The sequence below is a fragment of the Pelodiscus sinensis genome, chromosome 6 (assembly GCF_052426305.1).
Source record: "Pelodiscus sinensis isolate ZL-2025 chromosome 6, ASM5242630v1, whole genome shotgun sequence".
Classification (NCBI taxonomy): domain Eukaryota; kingdom Metazoa; phylum Chordata; order Testudines; family Trionychidae; genus Pelodiscus; species Pelodiscus sinensis.
Window position 1 is genome coordinate 27,268,823 of NC_143057.1, and position 13,673 is coordinate 27,282,495.

Here is a 13,673-nt window from a genome sequence, read left to right on the forward strand (position 1 = left end):
TAGCTCCTTGGACCTTTCCCTCCTGAGTATCCCTCTCAGGTTTCTCCTCCTGCTCCTGCCATGGCCCATCATGAATGAGAAAAGACTAGCTGTGGCAGTAGCTCTTCCTGCTCCTTACCTTCCCCCAGATCATCTGATGCGGAGTCAGGAAATAGGCAGAACAAACTGGTAACAGGCTTAGATTTGGTGTCAGTAAGGCAAATCAGCTATAGGCTGGGCTTCAGCAGCAAAAGATGCACTGGAGAGGAGAATGGAACTGTAGACTGCTAGTCATTGTCTCCCTTGCGTTGATGGTAGACAGGGTAGCCTGAGCTAAGAGTAACTAAAAGGAAGTTTTGCTAGGGAGTGCTTTGATTCTCCTTGCAGTCAAGTTTCTGTGTTTCTGAGTTTCTGTGGAGCCCCTGAAAGAACACTGTTGGCAACTTACACTTTTATCATGTTTATATGTTGGTCTTAAAGCCCCAGTTCCTGAAGTCTAGTGATCAGAAGAGAATCTCAGCTTTCATTTTTTTAAACCACCACATACTACTAACACTCATGGCTGCTGAGAAAAAAAAAAGTGAGACCATGACCTTGGGGCATCCTAAAGGCTCAGAGACCAGAAATGGTTTCAGGAAGACAGGAGATGGGGTAGAATCCCCTATTTTTTAAAAAAGCATCAAAGCTAACTTTAAGCATTTTGGGGTCCTGACTCGTGGTATTTGAATGCTTAGAGTTTGTAGTACTGGAGTGCAATCAACTGAAGGGAAGGGAGGAAATTATAGAATACTACCTGCCCTACCTTGGGCTCAGTCCTTGCAGTACCTCAAGTTGCACCTCACAGCTTTAGAGTCTTTCCTGTGTGTTTTGGTGGCTTTTGTGGAAAAAACCTATCCTAGAAAATGATCCCTCCCTCTCACAGGATTTGGGGGACAGGCCAATCCTCACCTATAGAAAACCCCCTAACCTGAAACACTTTCCAGCAACCATGCAACAAACGTCAATAATACTCACCCAGGAACCAACCCATGCAATAAACTCTGGTACCAGCTCTGTCCACACAGCTATACAAGTGACATCATCACAGGACCTACATACAACTGCACATTCACTAAGGTGATCTATGCCATCAAATGCCAGCAAGTCCCCTCTGCCATGTATATTGACCAAACTGGACAATCTCTACCACAAAGGATTAATGGATGCAAATCAGATATTTGAAATGGTAATACATTGAAACCTGCTGGGGAACATTTTAACTTGCCTAGATACTCACTAATGGATCTAATAGGGTGTATCTACACAGCTCCCTGAACTTGAAATAAGATATGCAATTTGCATTTCTTATTTCGATTTTATTTCAAAATAACATATTTCAAAATTTGATACATCTATACAGCGCCAGATTTCAAAATAACATGCTATTTTGAGACATCGCTTAACCCTTGCGGAACGAAGGTTACAGGGTTGCCAAAATAGCAGGCATGTTCAATAGATGCGGGGTACCTATTTCAGGATACAATACCCCCAATGTGTAGATCAGTGGTCCCCAACCTTTCATGGCTGCCGGGTGCCCAGGGACAGGGCCACTCACGTGCTGCGCTACTGAGGGTGGGGCCACGCATGTGCCGCATGCCCGAGGGTGGGGACCACCCACGCACCTGAGCCCAGGGCCGGCACCGTACATGTGCTGCATGCTCGGGGCAGAGGCTACCCATATGCCCGGGGCTGGCACCACACATGTGCAGCGCACCAAGGGCGGGGCCAGCCCAGATGTTTCAGCGGACACACATAAATGCCCCGGCGGGCGCCATGGCACCTGCAGGCACCGCGTTGGGCACCACTGGTGTAGATGTACCCAAAGTGACTATACACTTACAAAGCAATTTCAAAAACCAGCTGGACAGAGAAGCTATGGAACATGCCTTTATTTGCAAATTTGCCACTTTTAATCAAGATTTGAACAAAGACATGAACTGGATGGGCTGCTATATTCGATATCCTGACATCAAAAGTATTGGGTACTTATAGCTCACTCTATTAGCCTCATGTAGCACAGACACTCTAATTAACAAGATTTTTTTCCTTCTCTTCCCTCCCCATTTCCCCTTTTTTCTTCTATTTGTACCCCTTACTCTATTCCTCTGAAGAAGTGGGTTGTGCCCACAAAAGTTCTTGATACTATCTATATTTTTTGTTAGTCTCTAAGGGTACGTTTACACTTGCTCCCTAGTTCAAACTAGGGATGCAAATGTAGCTGACCGAAATTGCTAATGAAGCGGGGATTTAAATATCCCGCGCTTCATTAGAAAGCTGATTCAAGCCAGGAAGTGAGCTCCGGGATGCATTAGTTCGAATCAAACCCCTTGGATCAAACTAACGTTACTCCTCAAAAAAATGAGAAGTAATGGTAGTTCAAACGAAGGGGTTTAATTTGAACTAATGCATCCCGGAGCGTACTTCCTGGTTCGAATCCACTGGTGAGCAGAATAGCATGTGGGAGAGATTATGCTAATAAAGTGCAGGATATTTAAATCCCCGCTTCATTAGCAATTTCGGTCTACTACATTTGCATCCCTAGTTCGAACTAGGGAGCAAGTGTAGACATAGCCTAAGGTGCTGCAGGACCATTTGTTGTTTAAGATTTTTAAGTTATAGACTACCCTTCTGAGACTATCCAAATACTGTTTACTGATGACCATTCTATGTATACTGTGCGTTACAAAAGCTTCAGGGGAAAAAATATTGGATTTGATTAAACAAAGGTGTCTTAGAACTGTGTAAGTTTGAGTGTACCTGTAAGGATTATTTTTTACCCCTCTCTCTAAGGAATGTTTTAAGACTGCCTGGGAAAATGTCAGTATTTTTGGCAGAAATTTGAGCACAAGAAATTTCTTTTATCACTAAAATGTATTCATTGAAAAATTTCCAGCCAGCTCCAGTAGCTCCACTATATAATTAGCACAATAATATCGAAAGGTTTCTCATGTCAGTTCCTCTGCTGAAAAGTTTAGGCCAATGGTTTTGTATTTCTTTTTCTTGTAATTTTTGTAAAAGGAGACCAATTTTAAAAATTGCTTTTCACAAAGAAGGAATTTACATTGAAGGAACTTTGCCTCTCAATGTAGAGTGTATCATCTGTAGTATACTTTGGAAATGATTAAATATGGTCAGTAGGCATGAGCTGCACTTTTTTAATACTGATCCTTCTCTTAGAACCCAATCCAAAGACCATTGGAGTCAATAAGAAACTTTGTGTTAACTTCACATGTCCTTAATGCTCTGGGCTATGTATATGTTCACACCTGTATTTCCCACAAAGATCACAATTGTTATTGAGTCCAAACAGTACACCCAGATTATCCTTACCTGCTAGGCTGGAGTATGCAATATCATGTATATAAAACAGATATCATGTCTGTCTTCATAGGCTGGAATGTGGAAGGGCCTCTCTCTAAAGTAAAAGAGGATTTTTTTTTTAATTTGTCAACCTTTGTTTTGTTTGTAACCCTAATAGTTGTCTACTTTATATAAATGAATGTAAATATATGTTTAAACACATAGTAAAAACATCAGTCAATACCCTTTGCTGTTGGGGTCTAACATATATGGCATGTCCCAGGAAACTGGGATTGAAGGTAAAATATAAAAGTGCATTGTTGCTTGTTCTTGACCATCTTTTTGAATCTCTCTAATGACAATAAAGACGTATTAGGCATGTCTCAAAACTTTACATTGAGTCATTCTGCCTTTTTTTCTTTAGGTGAGAAATCCGGTGGACATCAACAGACTCTGAAGAAATCAAAGTAAGATTTTACATATGCTGTATTTCAAAGTGTTTATGTTACAGTTCAACTTTTTTCTTAAGGGGACCACAATGATTACTAATGTTTGGCATGGATTTCTTGGTGTAAATCTAAAATGTCTCTTGTATTTGGAAGCCTCTAGCAGTTGTTGGAACTCTAAAAGTTCTTGTAGATGGGAAATGGAGCACAGTATTTGGAGTGGTGGTTTTTGCTGTGAAATCTTGTCCAAAGAAGTCCTGAGGGGCATGAATAAGATCACAGTTTAGATTTTGCAGACTTTTTGGAATAAAAGTTGATTTTGAGCTTTATAGCTTTTCTTTTTGGTGTCAGATTCAATAAGCCAGCAAAATAGGTCACGGGCTCTCTTAAACATGTGTTCTGCATGTCACACCTGTCTGAAAGTTTACATGTAAAATTTTCAGTACTTTTAAAGACAATTCTGTATTTCAGTTGTGAACAAATCTGATGATCAAACACCTTCGGCCCCTTTTAACTCCCTTTTTTGTATCTTTTTGTTGTCATGAATAGGACTTGGATTAAGTTTCTGATGAGAATAAATACGATTACAGCAGCATGTTAAAACTAACTAGCAATTCAAATCAATGAAGTGAAGTAGTAATGATTGTGCATGTACCTAGCTAGCTTTATAATTGGCAGTGCATCATACCTGTTATTTGCTTTACCTAGGATGTGAATAGTGATTTGCCATTACAGTCAGGTAACAAAATGTACAAGCCAGGCATATGGCAGATAGTGTCTCGGTTGTATGTTTCCATTTTTTGTCAGGCCAGTAAGAATTACATTATTTAAAGTTTGTTATAAATGTTGCAATAAATGAAAACTATAAAGTCAAAATTGGTTCCAGATTTAGGTACAGTTGCTCAGAGTCCCATTTCAGCCAGGATTGCCCTCAGTTTTTAAATTCAGCCTGTGTGTTGACAGATTTTAAGCAATGTTTTCTTTCCATCACTGGAGGTTGCTGTGTTTAGCAGGTGAGAAGCCTTTGGTGAAACATTCCCCTCAACACTTTTCAGACATTCTTTGCTGATATATCTGTATAGAATGGAAGGGAGACCAGAATAAACTGATCAGGCAAAGAAATCTTCATTGAGCAAGATGGGTGGTAGGGAAAGTAGCAATAAAAAATAGGATTTACGAGAGAGAGTTAGGAAAGGGTCAACAGTCTTAAATTATTAGCTGTAATCCATTTAATTGGGATGTGCCTGTGTGATCCTATTTCATCTGATGGTGAAACATCAGTATGTTTTTGAACAAAAAAATCAAGTCCTCATAATCTATGCTGGAATAAATCCTGTGTGCACACTCCTTAAAATTAATTAATACTCCTGTCTGAGAACTTTTTTCTTCGCTCTTCTGGAGGGGATGAGAAAAAAACAACTTGGAAGTTTGGGACAGGACATGAGTACCTGCCCTTTTTGACTTCTAAGTTAAGATCTGACACATTTGAACATCTTAAACAACAAAGGTTTTTAAACAGTCTTCAAACATTATGTCTCAATCAACTGACTACAACCGCTAATCAGGTAAATTCAGTGAAGAGTGCAGCAAACTGAACGTCAGGAGATGTGGGTTCTAAACCCTACTATGTGACCTGGGAAAGTCACTTCACTTCTCTGCACCTACTCCCCTCCTGCACCTACTTTGCTGCCTTGTCCTTTTAGATTGTAAGCTCTTTGAAGCATAGACTGTCTCATTATGCATTTGTAGGGTGTCATTCCAGCACTGATCTGGCCGAGGCCTCTGGGTGATATCATAATAAAAATGATAGCTAAGAATTGCTCTCTTTCTCTCTGGTGAGTGCCAAACAAGGGGTCAGGTTGAGGTTCTATTAAGGATTTCATCAATGCATGCTAGCTTCTACCGATCCAAATACTTTCTTCTATATGAAGTAGCTCTGTTTGTCTAGGGACCAAGAAACTGAGCCTATCAAGAAATAAGGCTTAGTTGTGTAAGTGACTCACACTGAACATTTCCTTTTTCTATCATTAGAAGTCTCCATTGTAAGCACATTGCTTCATAAAGGTGATAACTAATCTTTCTTAATTTTTAGATTTTTGCCATTGTTGATATTGCATTAGTAAACTTTGTTCTTTTCTTATCAGTTTACTCATTGGTAAGAAATTGCTGAACAGTTGTACAGTTATACATTGGTATTGTTATTTTGTCCATACAATTTATTTGCTGAGAATGTGTTTTCTTCTCACTTCAAGTAATACATGTCTTGATTTTACAAAACATGAAACTTTCGGGGGTGGGGTTTCAAGGCCTAACTCGTATTTTAAATTTCCACCCTTTGCCCCCCTTTTTTGCCTTTTTCAAATTAGAAACATCAAAAACAAATATTATAAAACGGTTTCAAGGGGTAATTGATTGGCATTATTTAAAGTAGTTGCTTTGGAAACATTCGCAGCCATTAGTAAAAGCCAGTTTATTAAATGCTGTGTAGGGTAATGTGGAACAGCATGATTTTCCACTAAAGAGAATCACTTTGGATATGCCTACACCACAATTAGACACCCTGTGGCTAGCCCATGATAGTTGCTTTGGCTCTTGGGGCTCATGCTAATGGGCTGTTAATTGTGGTGTAGCTCTGGTGGCAATATGAGCTCTGGGACCCTCCAAACTCAGAGTCCTAGAATTCAGGCTCCAATCTGAGTCCAAATGTCTACACTAACATTAAACAGCTCCTTAGTTGAATGAGCTGGCATGGGATAGGTCTTGGGCTGGTCTTTGGCTTAAGATTTAAGGGTGAATACATTTACAAATATGCATTTTGTTCCCAAAATCCAAATAAATTATGCTATGGAGCAAATCAGGAAGCCCTTGCACTTTTGTAATAAACAGAAATCCAAAAGCATGATTGACAAGTATCAGAGGGGTAGCCATGTTAGTCTGAATCTGCAAGAACAACGAGAAGTCCTGTGGCACCTTATAGACTAACAGATATATTGGAGCATAAGCTTTCATGGGCAAAGACCCACTTCGTCAGATGCATGTAGGGGAAATTCCAGAGGCAGGTATAAATTTACAGGCATAAGAAAAACAGTTCCAATCAAGAGTAAGGTTAGAAATAACAAGGTCATTTCAGACAGGGAGGATGTGGCCCACTTCTAGCAGTTGATGTGCAGGTGTGAACACCTAGGCTGTGTCCAGACTCCATGCCTCCGTCGACGGAGGCATGTAGATTAGCCAGATCGGAAGAGGGAAATGAAGCCGCGATTAAAATAATCGCGGCTTCATTTAAATTTAAATGGCTGCCCCGATCTGCCGATCAGCTGTTTGTCGGCAGATCGGGAGAGTCTGGACGCGATGCCCCGACAAAGAAGCCTTTCTTCATCGACACAGGTAAACCTGGTTTCACGAGGCTTACCTGTGTCGATGAAGAAAGGCTTCTTTGTCGGGGCATCGCGTCCAGACTCTCCCGATCTGCCGACAAACAGCTGATCGGCAGATCGGGGCAGCCATTTAAATTTAAATGAAGCCGCGATTATTTTAATCGCGGCTTCATTTCCCTCTTCCGATCTGGCTAATCTACATGCCTCCGTCGACGGAGGCATGGAGTCTGGACACAGCCCAAGAGAGGAGAAACTACTTTTGTAGTTGGCTAGCCATTCACAGTCTTTGTTTAATCCTAAAAAAATAGTGTCAAATTTACAGATGAATTGTAGCTCCGCAGTTTCTCTTTGAAGTCTGTTTTTAAAGATTTTGTTGTTGTTGCAAGATGGCTACTTTTAAATCTGCTACTGTGTGTCCAGGGAAATTAAAGTGTTCTCCTACAGGCTTTTGTATATTAAAATTCCTGATATCTGATTGGCGTCCGTTTATTCTTTTATGTAGGGACTGCACTGTCCAGTTAGGCCGATATATATGGCAGAGGGGCATTTCTTGCACATGATGGCATATAGTACAATGCTCCAATATATCTGTTCGTCTATAAGGTGCCACAGGATTTCTCATTGTAAAAGCATGACTATGAGCCAACTTGCTGTTTATTTTGTAGGGCTCTCTATTTCCTCTAGGTATAGTCATTTCTTCTGTGTGGCTGTTCTTGAGAGCCTGCAATTTACTTAATAAAGTTTAGATTATACAGAGGAGGGAGCTGATTATGGGGATCAAAGGACATTGAGATGGCAAAAGTGTAGCAACCTTTGATTGCCTAACAGCCTACTCAAAAAGCTTTACAGCGATGGAGCACTCAAAGTACAATTGAGTAGCAGGTCAGGTAGCTATACATCCTATGAGGACATTAATACTTATAGTAGCCATTACTTATTTCTTTAAATAAAGCCAACACAAGCCAATCCATAAATCAACCCCATTGTGTTTCCTTGCTCTATTTGCACATATTCAGAAAATAATGGCATCATAAACAGAACTGATATTTTTAGGTCTCCTCCCTGTGAACTAGAGATTTAAAAGCCATTCCAAGACAAGTTGATATGGAATCATAGAAATCCCAGTGAGTCCCAGAGTTAGCCCTTGATGCTGTAAAGTGCCATCATAGTAATAAATCATAGTTTTATGCAGCATGCAGTATTCATTACCTGAGGCAGCTATGACATCACTTAGATTATTGAATCTTCATGAAAGCCTATGATGTTATAAAAACTGACAGTTTATTATATACTTTTCCCCATCTTGCTTTTCACGTGGCAGAGGGTGTTACACAGAAAAAAAAATTCTCTCCAGTTGATAAGGCTTCCTCTGTCTCAAGAGGATGTCTTCACTTTAGCCTGCCTTTGATAGCCTTCGTTTTATATATATTTAGAATTAAGGATCCAAAGGAAAATGATAAATCCAAATCACTTAATCATAGAGAGTCTGGATTGTACATGAATTAAGAAATGAGCAGTGACATAATTTTAACTAGTCAGAAGGTTCTATTATTTCCAATTACCAAATTATAATTGTCCAAGAGGAAATGAAAGGTTGCTAAGATGCAAAATATTACAAAAGAGGGAGCAAGGAAGAAGAAAATCAGCAGAAATTATTAATAAATCAGAGAGCCGCACTAGTATTAATCTAGACATATGTTATCAGGGTTTCAAAGTAACCATGTGTGCTAAGATGATAAAGAAAGTCTTTGTTGAGATTCTGTTATCATTCTGTATCACTTATCATGAGAGGACTTTCATAAATGATGGGAAATTGGCAATTACTTACTGATCAGAGGAAATAATAACCTTTGGGGTAATGGTTAGCAGGTGGACAGAAGTATAGTGATTCCTACCGGAAGGAACCAGTGTTACCATGCAACTCCCAAGGTCCAGGGGACAAAGTTGGAACTGAACTGTTCATCTTAGGAAGGCATGATCAGCTGGTTATAATGAACTGTTCTATTTATTTTCCCAGAAGTAAAGTCACTTGAATATACCATAGCATCAACAGTTGACAGGCACATTAAATATGTATTTGCATGGCATGGAATTCCACAAACAGTACTAAATGACAAAAATTACAGTTCAAAAACAAAGAATTCCTGGGTTTTTTTGCTAATATGTATGAAATTCATCATGAGTAGGGTTCTACCAAATTCACAGTACACTTTGGCATTTTCATGGCCTTATGTTAAAAGTGGTAAATTTCATGATTTCATCTATTTAAGTCATAAATGTCAATATGTTGTAATTTTAGGTTCTTTACTCATAAAAGTGTTGTTGGGGGAGTTGCACAATTATTGTAGGGGTTTGCAGTGCTGCTATCATTACTTCTGCTCTGCTGCTGGTCTGCATTCAGAGCTGGGCAGCTGGAAAGAGATGGCTGCTGGCCTGGAGCCCAGTTCGGAAGCATAGATTATGTGGCATGGTATGGTATTGCCACCCTTTACTTTTGTGCTGTTACTAGTATGGCACTGCCTTTGGAGCCAGGTGCTACCCAGATCTGATGGCAGCTCAGAAGCAAGGGTAGCAATACAGTGACCACTTTCTAAAATAACCTTGTGACTCCTCTGTGAATCCTTTTTGGGTCAGGACTCTCAGTTTGAGAAATGCTGGTCTCCCTTGTGACATTTCTGTAGTAAAATCTCTACAGGGTAAAGGCACAAAAATATCAGATATTATAGAGGATATTATGGAGGAAGAGGCCAGATTTTACAGTCCATAATGTGTTTTTCATAGCCATTAATTTGCTAGGGCCCTAATCATGAGACATATATATCTTCCCATATATATATTATGGACCAATGGATTAGCTGAACATGGAGTACATATAGTGAAGAATTTGCTCAAAAAAGTAATAGATGCAGGATTCACATTTAGCACTGCTCAACTATAGAGATTCACCCCTGCAATATAGAAAGTCCCCTGCTGAACTCCTTTACCTCAGGCATGTAAATGTTCAATTACTAAATATCAGACAGAAACAAGATGATTAAGAAGTATGTGAAAGTGAAGAAAAGTCTAGGAAAGTGCAATCAAACAAAATATTGCAATCAAGAAATTTCACCAGAGACCTTGAAATAAAAAGATTGCTGAAATACTCTGACATAGGCATAGGAAGTAGTGGTGCAGAAGGTGCTGCAACACCACCAGGTTTTGAATTGGGCTTTCCCATGCGTGGGGTTGGCCATGCTGCCAACTTCTCCAGCCCCAGGTCCTGGCATCAGAGTGACCTCTGAGGGGTGCTGCCAGATCATGTGCTTTGCCAGCATCTCGGGGTCCTGCTGCTAAGGGCTTTATTGGTCCCCTGGTGTCCCACTGGCCCTTGGGGTCCCATCACCTACTGGTCCCATAGGCTCAGCTTGCCCTCTGGGTTCTGCTGCCCACTGGCCCAAATATAGGCACAACCTGGGGCAGTGAGTTACCAACTCTCATGGACTGGATGCCATTTGAAGCAATGGGATTACCTCTGGGAGAATTGGCAAACTGATCTTAACAGATCAGAAAGGGGGATGCAGCTCAACCCCTCCCCACCCCAAAAATAATGTCAGCACCACTGCACCCTGAAAGGCTGATCCTGACATTTTAGGGTTGTGTTTAAGCAAATTAAATTGTCAGTCAGTGTATTTACTATAGTTTGATAATTTAACCTAAAACATCATTAAATTAATCAGGGCATATTAACAAGGGCTCTAAAAGAAGATGTGCTGTAGAAGAAGTCCTCCACAAAGTGTAGTGATCCCAGTCTTCCTGAATACTCTATATAGACTCTTCGGGTTCCCGGGCCACAATTACTGCTGCAGGTAGATACAAAGTAGCCCAGGACAAGGCAGTTGCAAACTGAAGTGACACCGAAAGTAGAAAGTTTGTCACCTCGTTTCTGTACGGAGTTCCTGCTCACATCAAACGGTTTGTCAGGACAGTTATCTTCCCTTTTAATAGAACACTTTTATAAATTTAATTTTAAAACAAAATATTAGCGAAAGCTGATAAGATAAGCTTAATTATATCTCTCTCTGAACACACTCATTACATATCCTGCTGAGTTTGATACCGGTTTAAGTATACAATCCCTATTGCTTCTTAAATAATGACATACTGTTTTATAATTTTCTACATCTATAGGTACATGCACATTAACTCTTATAGTACACCTATGCTACATAGTGAATCCTGTACATGAAAAGAATGCAGAAAACCGTACTTTCTCATTATCATATTGTGGAACAGGAAAACCAATGCAGAGTAATAGTGAACCTTTATTGGGATACAAATTAGCTTTGTAGTTAACTGCCTCATCTCCTGAAATGCATATATGGGAAGTTGTTTACCAGTTGTAAAGAATCTGTGTGGTTTATGGCTGCTGACTGATTTATTAAAAATGCATAGCTTGAGAGTTTATCATGTAAAAATCTACAGTAAAAGATCTTAGTCAATTAAAAAACTTTAAGTACTCAAAAATGAAACACAATACAAGATGATACACATATGTAGCTACTGTTAATGGTTAATGCATGGTATAATATTGCTTTATAGGATGTGACTGTAATTAAAGGACTGCTTAGTTTATCATAAGTATGCATAAAGGAACAGCATTCTGTTTGCTTGTGCTGTCTTAAATTTTCAGTTTCCTGATGAGAACTAAACTATCCAGCTCAGGAGATTAGCTCAGCTTTCACATAAATGGGTACAACTCCCACTGAATTCCTTGAGAAGTCACCCACTTATGTGAGGGCAGAACTGAACTCTTGGCTTTTGCTTAGCATAGTTTGCTTTTATGGATTAAAATGTGCATTTTCAATTAATGGAAATGGCTTCTTTTCAGTCTTGCCATTTACTTACTGGGTAAAAATACTGTGGGAGAACCTCAGATGGCTTAAATTGGCACCAGCTAGGGATTTGCACCAGCTGAGGATCTAGTCCGTTATACGGGAATTTACCTGTGATCTTTAGGGTACAGCCATTTTGGATTTGAAGTGAAGTTGTGAATTTAAACACATTTGGGACTGTTACCACACCAGATTTATTAAACCAATCATTAATATGCTATTTACCTTTTTTGAATGAATTGAACCTGTGATGATTTAAAAAAGATTGTGGTGTATATTCTAGCAATTAATCATGTAAGTGCCTGTTCCCTTGCTGTGGGCAGTGTGTTTCTTAATAACATATTTGAATGTTTGGCTTATTGTTTGCCTGGGTTGGGTGCTGCTGTTGGATTCTTTTTTTCTGTAATCACACACATTATTCCAGCTGACTTCTCCCCAACAGTCAAACTGGTGATCATTTACAGCTTAATAATGTATACTTTCATGCTTATTTTACTATTTATTCATTTAGAGATCTAGTTTTTTCCTCTGTGCAACCACTCTGTTCCAGTCTTGTTTAAAAAAAAAAAATCTGTGCATTGAGGCAAGCAGGCCATGAATTCTAGTTTGAGAAGGCCATATGTAGAATTATTATTATAGTTTGTTGGTAGTTGTCTAGACTTTTTTCTTAACTTTTGCATGTGTGCTTTGATAATACATTGATGGGAGTCTTACAATAGAAATTAAATTATATAGTAGCCCAGGTGTCTTAATCTCCTATTAAGTTTAGATTTGTTTTTCTGGGAGCTCAATGGAAAGATAACTTCCACCACAATCCTAATAAAATAAGGAGTGTGTAGAGACAACCTCAAACCTGGTGCTCGATTCTGAGAGGCAGAGGAGAAACACCTACTTTTTTTCACTTCCTTTTTCCACCTTTTCAGTGTGGGTGGATGCTGTACCTACATTATTCAGGGGCATTGCCCGGACGTAGTTTATATGGATAACTTCTAGGTAATAGGTAAAAACAACAGCTACTGGATTATACCAATGAGTACTCAAAACATTTTAATGTCACTATTTAGAACCATTCCTATATTACTTTAGTCTAACTGACCATCAAGCATGAATGGATCAACTTGTCAAAATCAAATTAAATCCTTCTTGAAATTCAGGTCTATGCACAATTCAAAATGAGCTAAATGTTTTGGTTTGGTTTTTGTACTATCTGAAAGTAGATGGTAAAGGGCTTTTTAATTACGTATTTCATGCTTTGTTTGTCCCCCCCTTTGGCTTTCTTGTCTGCTATTTCTTGTCTCTTCCATCCACTATCTGAGATGTGGTGAGTCCGGCCATTTTCCCAATTCCTTTTCTTTCCTGAGTCCATCATTTGTACTGTGCTCAGGCTCCTTTATGTTTGCTGATATTTCAGATTCATCAAAAGGTCACTGCAGGTCTGACAGTCTCTTCTGTGCACTGTACTGTCTTCAAATCTTGTGTATTCTCTAAGGGCTTCTCTGTGTCAGAATCAGTGGTATGCTTCTAATCCAAAGCATTTGGCTGTATTCCTGCAGTTTTGCCAGACTGTCTGAAGCTTTTCAGGCTTCTCCTGCCTAACTCCCTACTTCTCTAGATATGTAATGTATTTGGTCTTTTTCCTAAGGTCGTGCTTTTATAGAAGC

The 13,673-nt window shown here is 39.4% G+C and overlaps 1 protein-coding gene across 3 annotated transcripts in view; it reads left to right on the forward strand.

Annotated features, from left to right (window-relative positions):
- The window catches only part of PTPRD (protein tyrosine phosphatase receptor type D), a 1,795,899-nt gene that overhangs the window by 1,151,345 nt on the left and 630,881 nt on the right, over nucleotides 1–13,673 (forward strand). For all 3 annotated transcript variants that reach the window (XM_075931585.2, XM_075931586.2, XM_075931588.2), the window contains exon 8: nucleotides 3,743–3,785. The gene's annotated coding sequence lies outside the window, so the exon portion shown is untranslated. The remainder of the gene's footprint in view (nucleotides 1–3,742; nucleotides 3,786–13,673) is intronic.